The 16247-nt window shown below is 47.8% G+C and overlaps 1 protein-coding gene across 1 annotated transcript in view; it reads left to right on the top strand.

Moving 5' to 3' along the window:
- The window catches only part of LOC138284363 (mucin-2-like), a 1502605-nt gene that overhangs the window by 250337 nt on the left and 1236021 nt on the right, over window positions 1-16247 (top strand). The window lies entirely within an intron of this gene.

The following is a 16247-nucleotide window of genomic DNA, read 5'->3' on the forward strand; positions in this document are numbered from 1 at the left end:
GCCAAACACACCATCTGCACATTCATCGAATGGTAGCTTTTCCGGTTTCTGTACACCTGTTCATTCCTGCGGAGGGGTACAAATGCCACATGTGTACCATCAATGGCACCAATGATGTTGGGGATATGTCCCAGGGCATAGAAGTCACCTTTCACGGTGGGCAAATCCTCCACTTGAGGGGAAACGATGTAGCTGCGTATGTGTTTCAGCAGGGCAGATAACACTCTGGACAACATGTTAGAGAACATTGGCTGGGACATCCCTGATGCCATGGCCACTGTTGTTTGAAAAGACCCACTGGCCAGGAAATGGAGTACAGACAGAACCTACACTAGAGGGGGGATTTCTGTGGGATGGCGGATAGCTGAAATAAGGTCTGGCTCCAACTGGGCACACAGTTCCATGATTGTTGCACGATCAAGTCTGTATGTGATTATGATGTGTCTCTCTTCCATTGTCGACAGGTCCACCACGGGTCTGTACACCGGAGGATGCCGCCATCTGATCACCTGCCCCAGCAGACGTGTCCTATGGAGGAGAACAGCGAGCAGAGGGTCATCTAACACTGAGGTATCACAATGTGTTATTTGCTGAAACTTTAGTAAATCGCAATGTGCCGGTATCTGTCTGTATTCCCAGCCTAGATAGGTGTGACGCAGTTTTTTATCCATCCCATGTGGCCCCCTGAACTGGCGGCTGCCTGACCTGTAAGGTGAGACAAGGGGAAATAAGGTAACTGCGCTGGCATTGCACACCGTTGCGGTGGGCGGTCGAAGACCGCGGCGCAATTCTGCATTGGTTAACATTGGGCCATATGGGTCACAGGAGCCAATGACGATGTACGCCGGCAGTGACGGTATGCACCGCCACGGACGTGACCGCCATTTTCTATCTATTCACTCATTTGATACCTGACCTTCAACAGGAGAGGACCTACACTGCAAGTGCTGCTGTGACCTGTGTCTGGAAGCGACGATGGCTACAGTGTCTGGGGAAAGGGCCCTTGCCTTCACTTCGGAGGAGTTGGAGAAACTGGTGGATGGGGTCCTCCCCGAGTACACGCAACTGTACGGTCCTCCAGACAAACAGGTGAGTATGCTGTGAGCATGCTACGTGGGAAATGCCTGTTTTGAGTGGTGTGGATGGAAGATACATGTGGGGGGGGGCTGAGGCCTGCATGTGAGGATGGTGAGTGTATGTGCAGCAGGGCATGGGTGGGAACTGGTGGGCAATGAGTATGACGGTCCGGACGGGTGAGTAATTTCCTTTCCTCCTGTACCTTTCCTCTAGGTCAGCGCCCACCAGAAGAAGGGTATTTGGCGTGCCATCACCAAGGACGTCCCGACCCTGGGGGTCTACCATAGACGGAGCACCCACTGACGTAAAAAATGGGAGGCCCTGCGCTGCTGGAGCAAGAAGATGGCGGAGGCCCAGCTGGGGATGGCCTCCCAACGTGGAAGGGGTGCCCCTTGCACAATGCCCCCCCTGATGTACCGGATACTGGCGGTGGCCTATCCGGAGTTGGATGGGCGCTTGAGGGCATCACAGCAGCCACAAGGGGGTGGGTACACTGTCATTCAGATGTGCACATAACGAGGTGTCTGGGTGGGGGAGGTGGGCTGTGGGTTCCCCTAGGCCAGGGCGAACTTGGTAGGCAAGGTCCCTTGGTAGGCAGGCTCTGTGGCACCCCAACCCCACTAGTGGTAATAGCCATCTACACCTAGTCAGGCTCCTGTGACTTCCAGGTGTGCAGCAATTGGGCTTAGGCCTCGTACCCCATGGGCATGTGAATTTGCTAGGGAACTGTTAGTGCATGGCTTAGTGCAGAGAGCTGCTCCCTGTGTGTTGTGTCCGCCAACTGTGGTAGTGTTGCATGCACTGAACATGTTTTTCTTCTGTCTCCCCCCATTTTTGTTTTGTCTCCCTGTTCTTGTGTGCAATAGCATCATCTGGCGGAGGAGCAGTGGCACTGGAGCAGGAGGGAGCTGCAACCCACTTGGCCCTGGAGGGTGAAGCAATGGAGTCTGAAGCCACCAGTGGGACGGAGGGCGAGGGGAGCTCCACGACGGGGACAGGAGCATACACCAGTGACAGTGACTCCTCCTCTGATGGGAGCTACCTTGCGGTGGCGAGCACCTCTGTGCCCACCACATCAACAGGAACAGCCGCCACACCCCTACCAGCACCGCCCTCCCTGCAGCCCCTCAGCGTGTGTCCCGTACCCGCTCACCCAGGAGGGTGGGCATCTCCTTCGTCCCAGGCACCTCAGGCCCTGCCCCAGTCAGCCCTGCTGCCCTCAGTGAGGAGGCTATTGACCTCCTGCGATCCCTCACTGTTGGGCAATCTACCATTTTGAATGCCATCCAGGGTGTTGAGAGGCATTTGCAACAAACAATTACATACCTGGAGGGCATTCATTCTGGGCAGGCGGCCCAACAGAGAGCATTTCAGGCTCTGGCCTCAGCACTGATTGCAGCCATTGTCCTTGTGTCCAGCATCCCCCCCTCCAACTTCCTCCACCCAGACCCAATCCCCTGTACCTCAGTCTATCCTAAGCACACCATCAGACCAGCATGCACACTCACCAACACACAAGAGTGGACATGGCAAACATAAGCACCACACATCCCACAAGCACTCACACAAGCACCATCCCCATGCAGACACAGCAACATCCACTGCCTCCACTGTGTCCCTCTCCTCCACGTCCTCATCCTCCCTCCCTGTCTCGTCTCCACTCACATCTGCATGCACTACATCCTCAGCCACTACCTCCATCACCAGCACGCCCATCACCACACACCGCTCACGTGCAATCACCACCCCCACTACCATGCACACATCCCCAGTGTCCTCTCCCAGTATGTCTGTGAGCCCTCCTCCCAAAGTACAAAACGCAGACACACACCCACCCAACAGCCATCCACCTCACAACAGCCTCCGGCCCATGCACCTTCACCCAAATTCAGCAAACGTACACCTCCTACAACCACTACCTCTTCCTCCACTCCCAAACCCCCTCCATCATCCCGTGCCAGTGTGTCTTAATAACTTTTCCTGGCAAACTTTGACCTCTTCCCTTCACCTCCCCCGTCCTTCACCTAGGGCCAGGCTTTCCAGGTCCCAGCCCAGCACCTCAGCCACCAAATCCCCAGGCACAGTGGTGCCAGCAACTGCGGAGTCATCAAGTGCGCCACCCATCAGGGCTGCCAGTGTGCTATGTAGCGAAGGCAAGGACATTCCGCCACCTGCCAAGGTGAAGAAGGTGCCCACATCCCGGAGGCAGAAGCCGCACCTACCAGCCACCAAGGGCTCCGCCAAAACAAAAGGGGGCAGTGGCAAGACACCTGCAGCACCATCAAAGGTGGGGAAGGGTCAAAAGCAGAACAGCAGGTCAGGGCAGGGCACGGTGGCTTCGACTGAGGGACTAGTGTCACCCCTTCAGTTCACGACTACCACAACCTGTACGGTGGCAAACACCGCAATCTGCCCCGCCACCTGCACCGCCACCAGCACCGCCACCTGCACCGCCACCTGCCCCGCCACCAGCACTGCCACCTGTGCAGCCACCTGCACCACCACCGGCACGTCTGCAGCCTCAGAAACAGTCCCCAGCATCTTCCCCAGTGGGCAGCCATCCGAGGCTGCAGGAGACGTCCTGCTGTGTCCCTCAACAGGTGCTGACACATGCACCACCGCCAGCAGTGCCGCCACAGACACCGCCGCAAGCACCGCCACCAGCCCCGCGACGTGCTCGGACAGTGGCACCACCACTGACATGGCTACCATCCCCAGTGGTCAGTCGTCCGAGGCTGGAGGAGACTTCCTGGACCCTGCCCAGCTTCCATGAGGCATGACTTCCATCACTGTTTGCACCTGCAGGTGGAAGGCGAAGCCGCAGCAGTGTGGGGTATGTCTCTGCCTCCATGGCGTATCATGCTACCTGTTCCTAGGCAATCTCGTGGCACACACACCCAGGTGAGGGAATGGGACCGGCCACACTGCATGTGGAGCACTCTGGGCACGATGCCCCCTCCAGAACCAGTGGAGAAAGGCATCCACTACCTCAGTCCTTGGCAGGAGGAAGCACTCTGGGCACAATGCCCCCTCCAGAACCAGTGGAGAATTACATCCACTACCTCAGTCCTTGGCAGGATGAAGCACTCTGGGCAAAATGCCCCCTCCAGAACCAGTGGAGAATCACATCCACTACTTCAGTCTTTGGCAGGATGAAGCACTTTGGGCACACGACCCCCTCCAGAACCAGTGGAGACTGTTATCCACTTGAGAGACTGTGGCTTTGCACTCCCCAGAATAGAGCAATGGGCAAACCACCCACTGGAAAGACTTGAGAGACTGTGGCTTTACACTCCCCAGGATAGAGCAGTGGGCAAACCACCCACTGGAAAGACTTGAGAGACTGTGGCTTTGCACTCCCCAGGATAAAGCAGTGGGCAAACCACTCACTGGAAAGACTTGAGAGACTGTGGCTTTGCACTCCCCAGGATACAGCAATGGGCATGGAGCCCCCTCCTGCAGCAGTGGCGTCGTGCGTTCATCCGGCTGAGGTGCCCCCTCTTCCCTTCCCCCTGAGGTGCCTGTTTCATTTCGATCTGATGCCCCTGCAGTGTTCTCTCCTTTTTGAGTCAGGTATCTTGTGTGGGCTTGGCCCATGCATTGTGGGACCAGTGGTCCACGGACAATGATTGGTACACTATCCGGACTTGTGTAGTTGGTGTACATATTTGTATATACTGAATTTTGAACTTTCACTTTCAGATATTGATTACTATCGTTACAATCATTTAATTTTGTCCTTGCGTTCTTCCAGGGGGTGGGGGAGCGTATATGTAATGTTACTGCATGTATTTGTGTGTATGGTGTTTTGCGTGTGTGTGTCACTCTCTTTTCCCTCCCCTGTGTTGTAGGTGCAGTACTCACTTTGGTCGTCTACGGCATCCGTCCTGCTCCTGATAGAGCAGGAGGAAACCAGCATGGGCAGGACCTGTAGTTCGGGCTCCATGGCGTCCTGGTTCCTCGTTGGGTGTCGAGAGGTGAGTGGTTTCCCTTCTGTGTACTGTTTCCGCCGTACTTTTGATAGCGTTGGTTCCGCCCCAGAAAAGTTGGCAGATAGGCCTGTTGTGATAGGGTGGGAGGTACTTTGTCCTCCGCCTGTCTGTTGGCGGTTACCGCTGCGGTGTTTGTTTCTACCGCTGTGACGGTCGGAGTATTAAATTGGCTGTCTATGTTGGCGGTTTCCGCCATGGTCGTGTTTCCATTTTTTTTCCGCCGGCCTGTTGGCAGTATTACCGCTGCTTTACCACCGTCCGCCATGGTTGTAATGAGGGCCATAATCTTGTGATTTCAGATGTGCACTGCATTTCACCACAGCAATCTTTTCAGGCATTTAGATAGCATGCAACAGTTCTTTAGTTCTCTCACCATTTCTCACTGGTGAGCCAGAAGAGGTAATGAAACCCCTCTGTGACCACAATTGGCCAAAATCATGGACTATTCGAAATCCATACTGGCTATCCATCTAGATGGTAACTCTCAGCTGGGCAGAAACATGGCACGCTCTAGTAAGGGCTACTAGTTCTGCTACTTGTGCAGAATACACTCCTCGAAGCCAAGACGCTGCCATTATACAAGTAATTGTGCACACGGCATATCCTGCTCTCAGTGTCCCTGTATTATCTCTTAGACAGGAACCATCAACAAAGATAATTCGGTCATTCTTTTCCAATCAGGTGTCTCTAAAACCAGGTCTCAGTTTTGTGCACAAATCAGTTACTTCAAAACAATCATGTTCAATGTCTTCCAACTTCTCAATTTCAACATGTTCACTTGGGAGAAAGGTTGCCGGGTTCAGCACTATACATCTTTTCAATGACACACTTGCTGACCCTAGAATATTCGTCTCAAATCTGGTCAACCTAGCACCTGCTAAGTATTGGGTCTTTGTCTTTGTGAGTAGGAACTCAATGGAGTGAGGGACCATGATAGTTAAGTGATTTCCCATCACAATGCCTTCACACTGAGCAAGGCTCTGTTCAACCCCTGCAACTGCACGCAGACAACCTGGTAAGGCTGCTGTAACTGGGTCCAAAGTAGCTAAAATAATGCTACTGGGCGGTTTACACATCCATGGACCTGCGTCAAGACAGACAAATAACATGCATCATGCCCATGACAAAACAACGTGAAAGATTTAGGGCCATATTTATACTCCGTTTGCGCCGGATTTGCGTCGTTTTTTTTAACGCAAAACGAACTTCATATTTATACTCTGGCGTTAGACGCATCTAGCGCCAAAGTCCATGGAGTTTGCGTCATTTTTTAGGGTGGACACCTACTTTGCGTTAATGATATGCAAGGTAGGCGTTCCCGTCTAAAAAATTGACTCCGATGCATGTGTGCCGTATTTACACTCCCGGGCAAAACTGACACCCGGGAGTGGGCGGGTCAAAAAAAATGACGTCCAGCCGCTTTTGCATAGTTTTTTAGCGCCTGGTCAGGGCAGGCGTTAAGGGACCTGTGGGCACGGAAGGAGCCCAGAGGTGCCCTCCCATGCCCCCAGGGACACCCCCTGTCACCCTTGCCCACCCCAGGAGGACGCCTAAGGATGGAGGGACCCATCCCAGGGAACATAAGGTAAGTTCAGGTAAGTAATTTTTTTTTTTTTTTTGGGTGGCATAGGGGGGCCTGATTTGTGCTCCCCTACATGCCACTATGCCCAATGACCATGCCCAGGGGACAGAAGGGGGCATGACTCCTGTCTTTGCTAAGACAGGAGTCATTTCAATGGGGGTTGGAAGTAAAAAAAAATGGCGCAAATCGGGTTGAGGCGAAAATTTTGCCTCAGCCTGACTTGCCCCATTTTTTGGCGCCCAAGCTCCATATTCCCCTACGCCGGCGCTGCCTGGTGTTCGTCATTTTTTTTTACGCACACCAGGCAGCTCCGCCGGCTAACGCCGGCTAACGTCATTGAATAAATACGGCGCCCGCATGGCGCTTCAGAATGGCGTTAGCCGGCGTTAGATTTTTTTACGCACAACTGCGTTGGCGCAGTTGTGCGTCGAAAAGTATAAATATGGCCCTTAGTGTAATCAGGCATACCCAAAGCCGGAGCTTTGCATAGACTCTCCTTCAAATCAGTAAACGCTTTCATACCAGCCTGGTCTAACACTATGGGATCAATGACCTCCCTGTGGGTCAGCTTCTGCAAAGGCTTGGAAATAACTGAAAAATTGCTAATCCATTGGCGACAATAGCCTACTATCCCTAGGAATATCCTGACATCTTTCTGTGTGGTTGGGGGATTCATCTGCAATATAGTTGTGACCCTTTCTCTGGATATTTTCTGTATTCCTTTCTCAATTTGGTGACCCAAGTACTTCACTTCTTTCTGATAGTACTGCAATTTCAGTGGCAACACTTTCTGGGCATTCTTTCCCAAATGGTTCAGTAAGACAATTGTGTCATACTTGCACTCGTCCCTTGTTTTGGACGCTATCAACAAATCATCAATGTACTGTACCAATGTCAATCGGAAAGGCAATTTCAGCGACTTCAAATTATTTTTCAAGGTCTGATTGAATATGGAATCTGACTCTGAAAACCCTTGAGGAAATCGACACCAACAGTAAACTCGATCCAAGAATTTGAAACAAAAGAGAAATTGGCTGTCCTCATAAAGACACACAGAAAAGAAGGCTTGTGACAAATCAATGACAGTGAACCATTCAGCATCACATGGAATCTGAAACATTTTCACAGTTGGATTTGGCACAACGGGACAACATTTGATCACAGTGTCATTTATTTTTCTCAAATCCTGGACGATTCGAACTTTCCCACAGGGCTTTTTCTATCCCATTACCGGTGAATTACATTGGCTGCTCAACACTTCTTTCAAAACCCTTGCTCCACAAATTCTGCAATTCGACCTTCATAAGTACATCCTGTGGCATGTGGTACTGGGGAAACTGAGGAAAAATCATATTCGGCTTTATAGAAACTTTAACAGGCTCAACTCCCTTTATCAGACCTATCTCTTTACCTGTCAGATCCCACACCTTCTCTTTAACCATTACCTGTAAATCAGGGTGAAGCTCCTTTACTGTGAACACTGGAAAGAAACCAATCAGAGGGTATTCCTCATTTGTAGTTTCACACTCTGTTTCTGGAGCTGGGTCATCCTCATCATCACTATTAGTCTGTATCTCGATTCCATCATTTGAGCAAGTAATTGAGCACCTGGTTTTACACAGCAAGTCTCTTCCCAGTAGGAATACTGGACTTGAATCGCAGACTACAAATTTGTGCAGTCCTTTGAAGTTGACAATCTTAACCTGAACTGGTTCTGTAATTGGGTTGGTCAAATACTGATTTGCTACTACCACAATCTGAACCGTTTTTCCTGAAAGGGGCAAATTTGGAACTTCTGCAGATCTTACTGTAGAGCGTGTAGCTCCCGTGTCAACCAAGAATGAAACTTTGTGACTCATGACTTTTCCTTTCACACAGGGACCTTTCTGATTTATTTCTAAAGAAGCTGCAAGCACACATTCCTTCTCATCCAAACTCTCGCTCACCCAATCATAATTTATTCCATTCTCCCTGTGTAAGGGGAATTGGTGTACTGTGTTATTACTTTGGTTGGATCTCTGAAATGTGACCTGCTGAGGAAGCATCACCTTCTGCTGTTCCATTGGGGCTTGAGGTATTTGGATTTGCTGTCTAGGTACCATGGGAACCTGCTGTTGCATTGACTGCAACTGTGTCATTTGTACATGTGGCATTTGCACCTGCTACATGGGCTGATAATTCTGCATTTGATTCACATTACTTTGGAAATTCGGATTAGGAACTCTCACTGTCGGTCCTCTCATTTTTTGGAATGAGTTGATATCATTAGTTTGCTGTACAACACCTTCCTGCACCATCATCGGACACTCTCTTTTCCAATGTCCGACTGCTCCACAAATGTGACCAGGCAACAATTTCTTCATTCCCTGCACATCATTCTGAACCACTATAGTATTCATGTCTGGACCACAGTTTACATTACCCCCGCGACCTCTACCTCTCATCTGATTTTGAAATACCACATTTACTTGCTGTAGCTGTTGCTGTGTAAAATTCTTCTGCATCCGTGTCTGTGCAGCTTTAATCTGTATCATTATTGCCTTCTCCTTCAGCTTTCTCTGCTTCAAGTGAATCTCATCACTACAGTACTTTGCATACTGCAACACCTCATCAACCGGCTTCACTTGCCAGCAAATGAAATGTCTCTTAATCATCTGACTAATTTCAGGTCTCAATCCTTCCACAAATCTGAACACAAAATGAATCATGTCTTTTGGCTCAATTGTCTCTGTACCACTGTAATGCTTGAACGCCTGCAACAATCTCTCATAACATGCATATCTCAACTCTTTGGCTTCCTGAGCTGTCCTGTCAATTCTCTGCCAATCAATGTTTTTGGGTGAAATTCTCATTTAAAAAATGCAGTCACCTTGTAGTATTGTTTCATTACCTCAAGAGACGGCTCACCTGTAACTTGATCTCTCTGGTTCTTTTGTCCGCCAATCTATACTTCTCTTACACTCCATCCACAGATCAGCTGGAACCACCATTTCTAGTAAAGTGTTCAAGTCCTCCCACAGGCACTTTACGAGTTTCACAAACCTGTCAGTCTGTTGGTACCATTCTACTGGCTTCTCTCTCAATCTAGGATAATCATTTGTAAATGATAGAATATCACTTCTGCTCCAAGGGACATGAAGAAAATTCCCTCCCGGAATCTCTCTCATTGATAACATTGTCACTGGATCTTTGTCCTGCTGCACATGTGCAGTCAGCTCTGCAGAATCTCTTTTCCTTTTATGCCTTTTCTTTACCCATCTGCCTTCCCACTTGTCTAATGCTCCCCAAGTCTGGGCACTTAGAAGTAACTCCCTAGGGTGTGCCTTCATTCCAGCAGATCTCATATGTTCAAAATCTTTAGCTTCAAAATCTAACCTGTGACTCCTTTTCAAATGCTTCATTTCCTCTACTTCTATGCCATATTTCTCTGCCAGGTCTGCTAGCTTCTGATGCACATTATTCACTTCCCTCGTAATCTTCGGGCATAGGTATCTTAACTCTGCTTCTGTGTAGGGCTCTAGCCTAGTCACAACCATAGTTCCCTCAATGAGCTCACCGGCTTCCATGCTTATTTTTGTGTAGTTCAAGTACTCCTCTCCCTTTGGAGCACTGTGAGGGGTTTTCAGCTTGTCTAACCATTCAGTCAATTTCTGAGCAGTCAAACCTTGCAACAAAATATTGCTGGCCTGGACAGGTGGTACTTGTTCCCCAACTGTATTTGGGGTCCTCAGTGTCAATAATTTCAGGCTCTGACTAATGTTCAACCCTATTCCAATATCTGGAGGAACTCCTAATGGACTAAAGTCTAGCAGTGATCTTGATCCGTCATAAGTCTGTCCCACAGGAGAGGCTACCCGGACATTCTCATTAAGTCCTCCCATCTTCGAATTCTGACTCAGGACTCCCTGTCCTCTTGCACCGCTTTTCTCTTGTGCGAACAATGGCACATTCGGACCTATAGTAACAGGTACAGATACAGCATCTGGGGTTGGTTCTGTAGCTCCCATATTTTGGCTCATCAGTACAGACATATCTGTCTGGGTCCCTGTTATAGGAGTGTATCTTGGCATTACCTGTGGCTGCACTAGTGGCAGTAAAAGTGGAGTCAGTTCTGTCTGAACCAACGTCTGTCATTGGGAAAACCTGTTCTGTAGGCACTATTAGATTTGTGCCAGTGTCCACGATAGACACATCAGGGTAAATTCTTGGAACATGTGGATGTTGCACCTGAGTTTGTACTACTGGAGTAGTAAGTGGGTTAAGACTACTCTGCATCAGACACTGTATCAGGCTAAGATTAACCTGCACCAAACTCGCTTTCCCATTAATCTGTGTCGGAGCTGAAGGATCAGCACTGGTACTAAGACCACTCTCATGTGCTGCATATGGTGGAGGACAAATTCTCAATAACTGTAAAAGAAACTCATCATCGTCTGATTCGTCCTCATATGTCAAAGATTTTCTAGCTTCCCTGCTCTCAGAAGGGCTTTCGTTAGTCTTTCTAGTAGCTTTCCTCCCTTCCTTTTCACTGTCTTGAGTAATTGCTGGGAATAACTTAGGGCCATATGTACAAACACATTTTCCCATTGACACAGAGTGGGAAAAACCCTTTTCTACATCTGGCCCTTAATCCCCTGCAAAGTCTCAGTTCTTTAAAACATCTGAGCATGGTCCCACTTAGCCTCCGCTAGTGCCTTTTCTGCCTTTCTCATTCGCCTCTTAAATTTCGGTTGCTATTGCTGTCTGGCTACTAACTCCCAAATCGCTAATGCCTCGAACAGTGGCGGTGTCGGAACAGGTTTGAGGAGGTTTGAGGTCATACAACACCCTCCTCAAATGCTCTGAACTTTCAAATTGAATGTTCCATTCGCAGGAAATGCTAAGCTCCCATCTTTTTCAGTCACTTTACACCACTTCTTTAACCAAAGACATAGCGCAACACCCTTCTCTTCAATTACAATGTAAGCTGGTGTACCTTCTGGCGGTGTAATATCCCCAATACTCGTTGTAATGTACATATCTCCTCTTAAAGCACTCTTTAAAGCTTTGAAAAATGTAATCTTTTCGACCTTTATGTTATTCAAAATCAAATCAGAAAGTGACTTTTAATCCCAGAATTCTCTTCACCCACCTTCTCAACCAATTGTGCTTCACGGACGGCTGCCAATCTGTGCCCGACCCTTCTCACTAACCGACCTATCCCAGCGCGGCTTCAATGACGTCACACTCACACTTACTGCGGCTGACGAAGTCTTGCGGCTCGTCCTCACGAAACTCAGATTCACACAAAGATAATGCAAAATATTGCGAGTGCTAAAGAAAATCAAAAACCCAATTTGTTGGTTTACTACAGAATGGGTAACAGAATCGCTCCAAAAACTTTTCACTGACCGCGTTTCGGTCTAACAGTTACTCCTTCTTACTCAGTCTCCCTGATTCGCAAGCAAAATTCTACCTGCAAATTTCACTCTCAACTGATCAGTGGTTCTGTCCTGCTGCACAGAGGACTCGCCAGATCTCATTTGGTCGACTCACACTCTGACTTGTCGACCCTGCCCCATCGACCTACTAAACCAGACAAATTACAACAAAAACCCAAGTGTCTCATACACTTTTCAATATACTCCGGTGACTTAGACCACGCAGGGTCCGTACATCAACAACTACGTGGATAATTTTTTAACACAAAGCGCCACACACACGTCAAGTTTGATGACTTCACTACTCCGAACTTCAGAGTACGCACACTTCTTTGGAGTACGCAAACTCCCTAAACCCTCACAAACATCACAATTTACCTGCGATTTGCATTGGCTGTGCAAGCGCAAAACCTACTTCATTCACTCTGTCACTAGAACGCCTAGAACATCCTCAAACCCCCATTGGCAGGCTCCAAGATTCTGGGAAAGTCATTTCAGGACTTAGGGGCACATTTTCTCTCCAATTGTATCATTGAAAAAATAAGTCCAAATCTTGGTGATGATAAGCTCTCAAAAGACAAGACCATCAAGCTATAACCATCTCTGGGAACACATGTTATTCCTCGCTTACAATCTCTGGGATCAAACACTCTACTACCTCTCTTTCTGGACCGTATGATGGGCTCTTAAGATGTCCTGATGGCGCGTCTGACCATAATAAGTAAACTTACAAGGGGACAAAAATGAACCTTTTGACTGTGCTTAAGATGTTCCCAGCATGTGCAATCAATAGTCAATAACAATCAATACCGTTAATACCAATAGGAGTCAGTAATTGTCACATACCATGACCTCACAGTCATGAATAACCACAACTTTATGAAAAAGTTAGAATATGTATTTCCCTATGTTAACAATGCTAATGTCACGTAAGATAATCTCAAAATCAAATGATAAACATACAGAAACAACACTGGCTGTCCCAAGCGACGAAACAAACGCAATCTAATCAAGGCTTGAGCTACTACACATTCTAAAGTTACAGTGCAAAGGAATAACAAGAACAACTGCCCCAAAGATATTACATACATTTAGATTGAGCAAAGAAAAGACATCAAATGTTACTCCATGTATTGTTTTTCATTAGTGAGGGTCCTAGTTAACACCAGATTACAATTAGCATGTGGGGCTTCATGCAAAACAATTTAGTCAACACAAATTTTAAAAACATCTAACTATGGCTCTATCAAACTAGCTTGGTTGGTACCTAGAAAGAAAATCAAATGGACATGGCAAAATAATATCATACTTAATATACCTATCCTCTGTTTGGATCAGCAATCTGTGACAGTCTTTGTCATCAGGACATCAGTCTGGTCAGCAAGGTATCAGGATTCAGCATCAAAGTTCAGAAAAGGCAAAGGGGGTCATTTTTACCTCAGCGGTCTTTTGTCAAGACCGCCAAGGGACCGCCGTGCTGAAGACCGCCAGTGGTGGTGGTTTTCCGCTCGGCATATTATGACTGTTGGCAGCTCTACTCTACTCATACTGGCGGTCGGCGGGGAAGTGGAGGTTGCTCCACCGCCACGTCAACAGAACACCGCCCACCGAATCACGTCCTGTGATTCGGTGTGGTGGTGTTCTGTTGACGGTGTGGTGTCGGCAGAGCAGCTCCCATGGATCCCGTCCCCTCCCGGAGGATCGACGGACCAGTTAAGTCGATCGTCCGTTAGGGGAGGGAGGTGGGGGGGTGCTGCGTGTTGCGTGTTGTGTGCTTGCATGGGTGTGTGCGTGTGTGTATGTAGTGGGGGTGTGTGAGTGCCTGTATGCTTGCGGGGGTGTTGTGAGTTTGGGAATGAGTGCGTGTATGTCTGTAGGTATTTCTGTATGGTTGTGTGCATGTATGTTTGAATGTGGTTGTGCGTGTCTGACTGTGTGTGTGGATGTTGGCATGTATGTCGGTGTGTGTGCGTGTATGTGTGTTGGTGGTGCCTGCGGGCATGTCATGTGTGAATGAGTGATGTGATTTTGGGGGTCAGGGTGGGGAGGGGGGTCCTGCCACCCTTGGGGGGTGGCAGGGGTGGCAGGGGGTGTAGGGGAGGGAGTCGGGTTGGGGGGGTTTGACCCCTATCAGTGGCAGGGAACAAATTCCCTGGCACTGATAGTGCTTACCGCCATGGATTTCATGGCGGTTCCAAACCGCATGAAATCCATGGCGGTCAGCCGGGTCCAAATACCAGCCCAGCGATCGTCTCCACCCTGGCGGGCGTAACGGAGATGCGGCGGATGACCATGGCGGTAACCGCCATGGTCATAATTGCAAAAAAATTACCGCCAGCCTGTTGGCGGTCTTACCACCGCTTCTCCGCCGTCCGCCAGGGTCGTAATGACCCCCAAAGTCTTTTAAGCATTAAAGTTAAGCATGTTTCTTCTCAAGACGAATAGGGAGAATGGGCAAAACGGGAATGGGCAAAAGGCGAATGCGCAATGCGCAATGGTGGCTTCTTCTCAATGCAGTCTGGCTACGTTAGGTTTCCTAAAACTACTTCCCAAGTCCCGATTAGTCAAGCGATCGCATGTTCACACTTTGTCCAATAAAACAAAAACTTAAAATTTACATTTTTTACCAGTACACAGTTCACATGTCGATGATTGGCTCCTTCAGTACTGTTCTCATCATCCGGCTCGTCTGGTAACAATATTGTTGCAGCTTATACAGTTTATACTCCAGTCAGTGTCTTCATTGTACTATCCTGGGAAAGTCAGTCTTACACACATTACATTTACAATGTTACATTTAGCAAGAACAGCATCTTCTAGCAAGCAGCTCTCATGAGAAAGACTTTTAGCTATGAGCACATTAGGTCAGCTCAGCGGAAAAGCACAATTTAATTCTCTAAGCAGACATTTTATTAAATGCCTAAGATATACAGCTTGACATGAGGCTGTGCAACTAGACCAAGACCTCCGCTAATTTAAGGCCTACAATGAATAAAGCTAATAAACAATTCATAACCCTTAATATGACATATTATTACATTAATCAAACAGAAGCTCAACATTTCATATTAATAAGCCATTAATAAGTACACTTCATGAACATTGGCGGCACTCACGTGGTCACACTTTCAAATGTGCGTATTATTTTTCTTTATGTTAATACATTTTCTATGTGAATTCAACACTCAGGATACATGAATATTCATTAATATTTTATTAAACTTCTGCGTCAGCATAAGCAAGCTCCAAGCTGCACACCGCAGTCATAGCAGCCTCCCATGTTCAAAGGGAAAGATCCAAGCTAAACAGACATGCAGAGGATGTCATGCAGAGTAAATGAGTCTGAATTTGGTAGAGTGGCCAGTGGTCCTGCCCCCTTGGCCCATTCAGGCATGGATAGGAGCATACATGGTTAAATTTGGCGTACCTTTGGCACGCTAGAGTCATGCCTACTGCACATGTGAGCGCACCGCCCTTCTTTAAATAGTGACTAGGCCGTATGGGGTCTAACATGGCGCTCGGAAAACTAGAGAGCTCAAAATGGCTCCTAAAGTGGCACAGTCCTGATGCCCGTGTTGTTTTCACACTGCTCTAAAACAAGGCAATGATTACCAAGTTTTAAAAAAAGCTGCAAAAAAATGTAAAACACAGAAATGAACACCAGAGCCCCAAACATTTTCCAGCAAATATATAAAAAATTTACAAAATGTCAGCCTCAGAAAAAAGATAAACAGACTTCTGAATCTACATACAGTAAGGGTTAAAACTCATTCCTGGCATATGACAAGTGTCATGCTTGCCTGTGGCATATGTCACAACTAATGTGACATGTGCCACAGTATGTTACAGACTTCTGACATGCTGCTTTATGCCTAACTGCAAAAAGTGCTCATGGGTGATTTCCAAAGGACCCTCCTTCATTGGTGTAAAATAAAATAAAAATGAATAGAAAAACAATACAAGTCAAACACTCTTACAGTTGGGTTTGGTCCTTTGTCTAGTAAAACATACAAACCTTTGCATTACCTACTAAACCACTGTTAGAGAATAATAATCATAATAATAATAATAACAATATGTCTTTTTATCATGGAAATATTGTGGCAGTCCCTCTTCTATTTCCATGGTAACATTTCTGTTATATGTCATACAAATCACAGTTGCTTTTCATTCTTA

This window comes from Pleurodeles waltl, chromosome 3_1 (genome assembly GCF_031143425.1).
Source record: "Pleurodeles waltl isolate 20211129_DDA chromosome 3_1, aPleWal1.hap1.20221129, whole genome shotgun sequence".
Taxonomy (NCBI): Eukaryota; Metazoa; Chordata; class Amphibia; order Caudata; family Salamandridae; genus Pleurodeles; species Pleurodeles waltl.